We start from the raw sequence: 8,186 nt of genomic DNA on the forward strand, positions 1-8,186 counted from the left end.
AGACCACCTCGTTTTTGGCTGCCAGCCTCTTCCTGGCCTCTCGTGGCTCAGGATGTATAAAACAGCCTGTGGGTTACTGCAGCCTGTCAGGACCAACCCGCAAAATTCAGGCAGCTAGGAAGCAAGGAGAATTTTGTTTCCCGTCCTCAGCAAGCCCTGAGCTCAGCTGCATTCAGAGGAGTGGTCTGGTGGTTCAAGGTGGAAATAAAGGCGAGGTAAACCCAATCCAGGCTTTGTTTAACCATGTTACGCTCCTTTTTCTAGGGCTCTGCTGACATTGAATGTTGTTTTCTGGACTAGCGCCAGACGTTTTCTGTGGACACGTTCCCAATGGCTTTCCAGATCAAGAGCTGTGATAAAAACCTAACCTGTTATGTTGTAGGGCACTTCCTCTTCACCCTCGCATAATCTAGGAATGGGATTTATTTGGGATATTTACAGCTGCAAAGAAGCAGCACCTGGGTAGAGCATCTCACCAAACAAAAAGGAAAACCCCACAATTAAAACGCAGCTAAAGAAAACATGTGAAACTCAAGATATGGAACAAATCCCAGCTTGAATCATCTGGTTCCAAGACCTGTGTGGAGCCCATTGAGCTTGAGCTAATATCTATTCACGACATGCAAGAAGCAAGGACAAATGGGAACGGCCTGGAGGTAAAGTTACACAGCGCTGCACCCAGAGGTGATACCAGCCCCCTCTTCTGCTCCGACACCCGCCCAGGGCACCGGCCCTGCTGCCTGAATACATGTCGCTGTGGGACTGCTACCATGCTCTTCTCGAACCTCGAAGCCCTTCTCCGAGGAGGGCAGGAACACCACCAACGGGAGCACGCAGCCCTCCGCAAATTGGAGAGTTTTTTGGCAACTAGACCTCGGGCTCGAGAAGTGCCTTGGCATACCCCTGGCCCTGCGGCAGCCCGGCGGTGCCGGTGCGTGTCGCACCCGGAGAGCTGGCGGTTGCATGGAGCACCTTCTGCTGTCCTGACCCCCAGCTCATCCCCAGCAGGGAGCCGGCTGGGGACGCGGCAGCTCCAGGCCAGGAATCCCTTCCACAAGAACTAGCCAGAGGGGTAACAGGCAGCACCCTCTTAGGTGTTGCTCCCATGGAGGTGCCCCCAGGCACGCCATTTAATTCTGGCACCGCATCTAGGGGAGGTGAAACGGAGCGAGCCTTGTGTAGCACTTTGGAGCACACAAAGGTACTGAAGCCTCCTTTGCAACCATAACCGACCTGCGGGACTTGATCAGTTGGCAGCTGCGCTCCGATAAAAAGCCACCGCTTCCTTCCTCTCCCCTGGCCGGGACGACGCTGCTCCTGGCCACCCGCCCCATGCTGAGCCCTGCCTGCACCGGCACAGGCAGCGTGAGCTGGGCGAGCTGACAGTGGCCACGGTAAACCTGAGTCACTTGAGCAAAACGGGTTACGGCGAGGCTGAGCCAGTAATTTTGAAAGCGCCCGGGAGCAGGCCAAGCCTGCTGGTGGGGAGGCTGGTGGTGACAGCTACTCGGGCTTGGTTACCTTTTAACCCTGCTCAGCTGCAGGCAGCTCAGATGCAATCAGACCTTTAGGTGTCATTTCCTTTCCAGATCTCCTTTTGCTTTCAGGGTGTTTTCCTAATTTTGCCTTTCTGGGGTATCAGGAATCTGTCCTGGTTGGGAAGATGAGTAGATCTCCATCGAGGGCTCTCTGCCTGCTGGCAGCTCCCCGGCGAGCTGGAGAGGGGTGTGGAGCCCCGGCACAGGCACAGACCGTGGGTCTCTGTAAAAGCGTGCTGGGCTGGGCAGAGTGAGCAACAGCGTAACCACATTAGCCCTGCAATAAGCTGTCACCCCGAGCAGGGTTTAATAGTTTAGTTAGATTAACGAGCCTGGGAGGGCTGATCCAGTTCACGCCCCAGCCATTCAGTCACTGAGCATCACAGTTAAGCCAATGCAGCCAAATTTTTGCCAAATAAGAAGCTGCGGGGTCAGGGCAGTCCTGCTGATGGTGACCCTGCTAGCTTTCCCGCCTGTGCCCGTCACCCCTCCCAAAAGGGTCTGAATGGTTCTCTCTGATGCTTTGATAAGCCTCTGTATCTCACAGGTACTTCAGAAAAGAGCAATAAAATGAGGGGCTGACAGGACTGGCACACAAGGGGAGAGCAAATGGCACACGTGTTGCAGTTGCTGGCTGCCAAACGTGGACACCAGCCCCCTCCTTGGGGTTCCCTTTGAAGGAACAGGCAGCTGTTGTCCTGCTGGGATGTCCCTCTGCTCCACATCCCCATCTTCTCCTGGGGTGGAGGAGCCACGAGTGAGTCAATATGACCAAGGTGCAAGCAGGAATGAGGCAAGAAGCTGGCCAGCACCGTGTGGGACAGGCTGAGGTCTCCCTCCTCACCCTGACTGCTGCCTCAGCCCAGCCATGGGGCACGGGGCTGCCTGGCTGCTCACTGCTTGCAAGGGATGTTTTCTGGGTGCTGTAAGCGCCTGCTGGTACCTGCCTCCAGCTCCCCTCTGCCAGCAGTGAGGGAGCTGTACTTTTGAGACAGCCCCGTCCAACATCGATAACTCCTCTCCACAATGTTATCAAAGGCCTTATCAACACACGCGGCTGGCGCTGGTTGCAATGAAATTGGTTTCAAGCCTGTTTTCTTTACAATTCCCAGGCTGGACATGCTTGTATCAGTCATAGGGACCGGGCAAATCGATCCAGCCCCAGTCAAAGCGCGCTCGCTCAGCAGCATTTTAACTCATTCGGCTGCAAATCCCATCGTGCCTTTGCCCGTCTCAGAGGTCGGACGATGAAAGGCAGGGGCGGCAGCACCCGCTGTGCTCCCATGAGAGTTTGGCTGCAATGCGAACCAGCCTCTCCCTGCATGGGGCTGTGCTCACAGGGGGCTACGGTGCTCCTGGCTCTCCCCTCATCCCCTCCCCAAATCCAGTCACCATGTCTCTGCGTGGCCGGGTGGGTTAAAATCCAGCCTGTGGCTTTTCAGTAGATGTAATCCCGATGAGACAAGAAAAGATGCTGAGAAAGATGCTGAAATGAGGGAGCCTCAGGTCAGCATCAAGGGCTAAGAAGGGAGGGCAAAGGAAAGCAGAAGGGATAGCTGGACTGGTGCCTCACCTGAGACTGCTGAGGCAAGGATGTGTTTCAGGAAGGCTGTGGTGGGAACCACTCCACAGGGAATATTTCAAAGCAAACTCTGGAAAATGCCATCTCAGGAGCAATTCTGTAAGTGGAGACGGCTATGGTTTAATGTGGCTGCTCCATCTTTGACTTGTGGGAGGAAAAGTCACAATTCAGAGGCGTCAGGGTCATCCCCATGCAACAGGCAGCCAAAGAAAATCCACCAGCTGACATGAGCCCACCTGGTCCTGGCCAACAGCCAAAACTCCCACAGAAATAACCTGAAGGAGGACTGCTGCACCCCAATCTGTGCATCCAGCATCTTCCCAGAGTCCTTCCACCCCCTGTCATTGCATCACTCTTAGACTTGCATTCCTTTTGACTTCTTCTCTGTCTTTGTTTTGGCCAATTCGCACAGTGGAAAAAAAAAATCCTCTGGTTTATTTGGTTTCCAAGGCCGAATGGTGATGACTTGTTGGCTTTTGCATCCATCACTGGGAGAGCTGGCAGGTACTGACCCCCCCGTAATCTGGAGGGTGCAGGCTACCCTGAGCTCAAGCCGTGACAAGAGCTAGAGAAATGAACGCAGGCGAAGTTCTCCTTTTCTGTTGGCCGTTGCTCCTGAGGGGAAGACACCAGAAAGCTCCCAGCCCGGCAGCATTTCTTCCGCAGGAAGGGGTTTGCTGTTGCACTCGGAACAGGTGATTCAGAATACAAGCACCCAGCAACCCCAGGACTCCCAGTGCCCTCCACTGCCTACACACGATTGCTGTTAGAGACCTCTTCTGCTGTGCTGCAGAAATGCCTCTGAAGCCCCTTTTGCATGTGCTTTTTCTTGACTGCATGGCGGGTTTTTTTAACCAAAATTATGTAGAAACACTCTGTTGCTGCCAGACCAAATTTTTGCTCAACTTTTCCTTCACCGACTTTCCTGCTTCCGACAAGCCACCACCGACTTGCTTTTATTTATATTTCAGTTGTTCTTAGAGGAAGTCGTGGAAGCTCTGGTGTATCCAGTGGTCTGAAAGCGTGCAGCAAAATATAGCCCCATGCTGCAGTCTGCAGGCTGGAGAGGCTCGGCATTGGCTGGAACAAGTGGCGTGGCCTGGGCTGGGCAGGACGCTGGTGCCAGCAGACACCTTCACCTCCGTGCCCGCCGCCTTGGGCCACCTTGCCACGGCTGCCTCCCTCCTCAGCCCTCCCAGCTGCGGAAAGATCCAATTTTTCATGCTGCCCGGAATCGCTCTGTAGTAGGAGATGAGGATGAAACTTGATCGCTCTGCCTTCAAGATCGCAAACTGAAAAAAAGCCAAATGCATTTCAGCAAATAATCCAAGGAGCAGGGCTGCCAGAAACCCCTAAGTGAGAGCAAACAATCCTGATCTGGCAAAGGTTTACGTTACTTAACACCAGTGCAAGTTTAAAGGCATTTGTTTGTTTCTGTTACACACAAGGCATCTTTTCTGGCCGGATCCTGCTATTAGGGTTAGTCTGTGAGTATTTGTACCAGCACTTGTTCATCTTCCCACTTGCTCGACTACTGCCTGATTGCTGGAAATGGTGATTGCCAGGGACTGTAATTTTTTTCAGATCTGAGTCCTCAGAGCACTCAAGGAGGAGATAAATATCATTGTCTTATGCCGATTGCCTTGTGACCGATGATAGAAATGTCACTTTGTTGTTTTCCTCCCTGCCACCAGCAGTGCAAAATGAACAAGAGCATCGGATTTCAAGACTGGTTGGCTCAAAGGAGGACTTTGTTGGCGGAGACTAGCTCGAAAGGGCATAAAAGGACTCTAATCCCGAAGGGGGGGAGAAAGAGGTGACCTTTCGGCGATCTTCTGGGGAAAGGGCGACAGTGAAAGTTCGGCTCTGTGACCATTAACTCGGCTCTGTAACTCAGTGTGAAGGAGTTAACCGAATGTCAAATGACTTGCACACAGGGAGCCCTAGAATCACTTATCAGCAATAGCCACATGGTGAAAAAGAGATCGCGTAAGTGCGACCGAGTGGGAAGTGTTTATAGTTCCTCTTAGGAGAGGGACTGGCAGAATTACCTCTTTCTGTAACAGCAAACCCTTAGGCACAGCCCCTCAGATGTGAACCGCGTTCCCCCAGGAGTGATGGGGAAGCACCTTTCCACCCCCTGCCTTTGGCTGGCAGGTTGGAGCTACCCAGCTCTGCTGGGGTTGCTAAAGCCAGCGCTGACCAGAGGCTCTTGCCCACACCACCCACATTTGGTGCCACCCAAGAGGAAGAAAATAGGGCCACATCGCACATCCTGGCCACCAAAACCCATAAAAACCACACAGGACAGTGTTTTGCTTCTGGCAAGGCAGTAGAGTGGGGTGGGGAGGTGCAAATCATCACAGGGCTGAGCACATCACCAGGGAGTCCCCTTGGTTCAACTGCAAACACAGAAGGGTCTCGGTCAGCAAACCAGCGGAGCCGAGGGCTCAGCTGTGGCTGGGCGGTGTTTTATCTCGCTTCTTCCATCAGGATTCATTTGCATGCAGAGGTTTGGGTTTTTAGTCCATTTAAGGTTAACTCGTCGCAATATGTTAATCAGCCGCTTTCCCGGAGGAGCAGCCGGCGGGGGGTTTGGGAGTGCAGAGAGCAGAAGTTGCTCTGCCAGTGGCGGGATGAGTGGTCTCTTCCTGGGGTCTCTGGGTCTCTGCCCCATTCGTGCTTGGGGTCGCTGCATGCCCGGGACATCCGTGCAGCGTGCTCAGCTCCTTCCCGGCCTCGCCGGCTCCGCACGCCGTGCCCTGGGCTCTGTCCGTCTCCCTCACCCCGTAGAGGGGCAGGAGGCACCACACGCCGTGCCAGGAGCGGTGTCCAGCCGCCCCACGGCCCGCAGGTGCACGCTCTGCTCTCTCCCTCTCTTCCCTCCCCTGTTTCTGCTCATCACGGAGCTCATCCAAACTGCTTCGCTTTCGGTTGAAATTGGCCAGTGGATTTAAACCGTATCGTGGGAGGCTGATAGACAGCCAGATAGACAACATGATTGCGAGAGCTTCATTTCTGTAAGAAATAGGGCTAAAAATGACTCCTTATCCCAAGGGAGCTTGTCCAGCATGTCTCTGAAGTATGCGAAGCAGAGAGAAAACACTACACAGACAGCAACGGTTAGGGTGCTGATCCGCAGCCAGATTTCTCCCCTACTGTAGCCTTTCTGTTTGGCCTCCAGCAAATCACAGAATTTTTCTAATCCTCTGTTCCTTTTACATAGAACAGAGTGAAAGGTTTGGGGTTTTTTACCTCTTGGAGAGGGTATGATGGCTAAGTAAATTAGAAACTGTGAGGTGCTTGGGTACTACATCTAAGCCTACAGCCGCAGTTTGGTGCCATCAAAGCATGTAATACCATTTAAAAAATAATAATAAAAAAAGACTTCTGCTGTCTGGGCCCACAAACCCAGAACCACACAGGTTTGGAAACAAGGTCCCACTCGGGAGGAGGTACAGGTAACGGCTGCGCTGGGGTGAAGGAGGTACCAGCAAGCTGCTGCGCCTGGTAACGTACTAGCGCACGCTGAAACAACCGCCTTCTGCATCATTCTGCTCCAGGGTTAGCCTGAGGAAGAAGAGCAAAACCTCGTCTTTCCTCACAAGAAGGTTGAAAGGCGAAGCTAAAATCCCTCCCCAAATGTTTGCAGGGTGTAATAGAGGGGCAAACAGCTCCGGGGAGGCTGCGGGAGCCCTGTCTCCATCTAGTCAGGAGTACTCAGCATGGCAAACGCTGTTTGTCACAGGACAGGGGAGCTGTGGTATCGCAGCTGCCTCTCCGTGCGCAGGGATGTTATTCTGCCTCTAGATTTGTGGTCTGATGTTCCCAAACATTTGCAATCTCTGGATGAGCCCGTAAGCCTTTAGTTTTATCACATTAACATGGAAAAGTGTTGGCTGTCTTCAAACCACTCCAGGGATAATATCTGAAGCAAAGGGATAATGTTTTGCGAGCGAAGGAGGTCCAAAATAGCGGTATTTTCTTCCCACTAGTGCCAACCGCCCCTTCCGTGATGGGTGTTCGCCGGCTGGGGGAAATGAGTTGGTTATTGCTGCCCATCCCTAACAGGATTTATACTCCCAGAGCTGAAATCACCCACACAAGCAAGGCTAATGCCATCACTTTCCAACCCTCTCAAAAAAAAAAAATAAAGCAGTTGTGGCCTCAAGGCAAATTGAAACACAGCTGCCAAATTTCCCCTGGGGACGGAGGAGCTAAGGGCTCCCTTGCAGCCCAGTTTTCTGCTTGGGTCCCACGGCTGTCCCGGAGAGCATCGTCCTGTGGGTGAGCGACTTCATCTCAGACCCGCAAAGATGGGGATGTTGTTGTCTTCCCAGTGTGTTCCCCCCGATATGCTACTGGTGTCGTCGAGATGGAACCTCTTGGCGTGCTCAGGGACTTGTGCTGGTGTAGTACTGTCTTCTGCCACAAAACGACCTCCCTCATATGGTGAGAACTTCACTTGCTGTACCATTGTCTTCCTCCTCTGTCCTCATTCCTTTCCCTCAGTACTTCTGCAATACTCCTGAGGCACTTCTGAATCCAGCTGACCTCTGGCTGTCTTCAGTCATCCTTCTAGCTGAGTTTGCAGCGGGGAGAATTCACTTACGCTGTCTCTTAGCCTGGGCTCTGACACGGTCTCCATCTTGGCCTTAAAACCCAAAATTAGGACGGCCCTTTCCCAAGGAAGCCCTCTCTGGTGCCAGCTAGGTGAGACGAGGAGAACAGGCAGAAGATCAGTCCCTAGGGCAGACTCCTGTGCATCCCCACCGGCCTGCCGCCAGCACTGCTTGGGAGAACGGGCGGCAGCGGTTTAACCGCCCCATCTGAGCAACGGCAGGTCCGAGGGGCGCTGGCACCGACGCTTTGTTTTCAGCGCGCTGTTTTTCTAAAGCCCCATCGAGTCGCGAGGAAGGGTGTGCTCCGGTTCTGCTTCCTTTTGACCTCTCGCTAGCTCTCGGCCGCGAGGGGTGAGGTCCCACGCTCGCGTTTCAGCGCGTTCGTAGCGGTGCTGCTCAGCCGAGGGGGTTGTTTCGCTTTGGCTTGGCTTCATCTTCCTTCCC

This window comes from Opisthocomus hoazin, chromosome 8, assembly GCF_030867145.1.
Source record: "Opisthocomus hoazin isolate bOpiHoa1 chromosome 8, bOpiHoa1.hap1, whole genome shotgun sequence".
Classification (NCBI taxonomy): Eukaryota; Metazoa; Chordata; class Aves; order Opisthocomiformes; family Opisthocomidae; genus Opisthocomus; species Opisthocomus hoazin.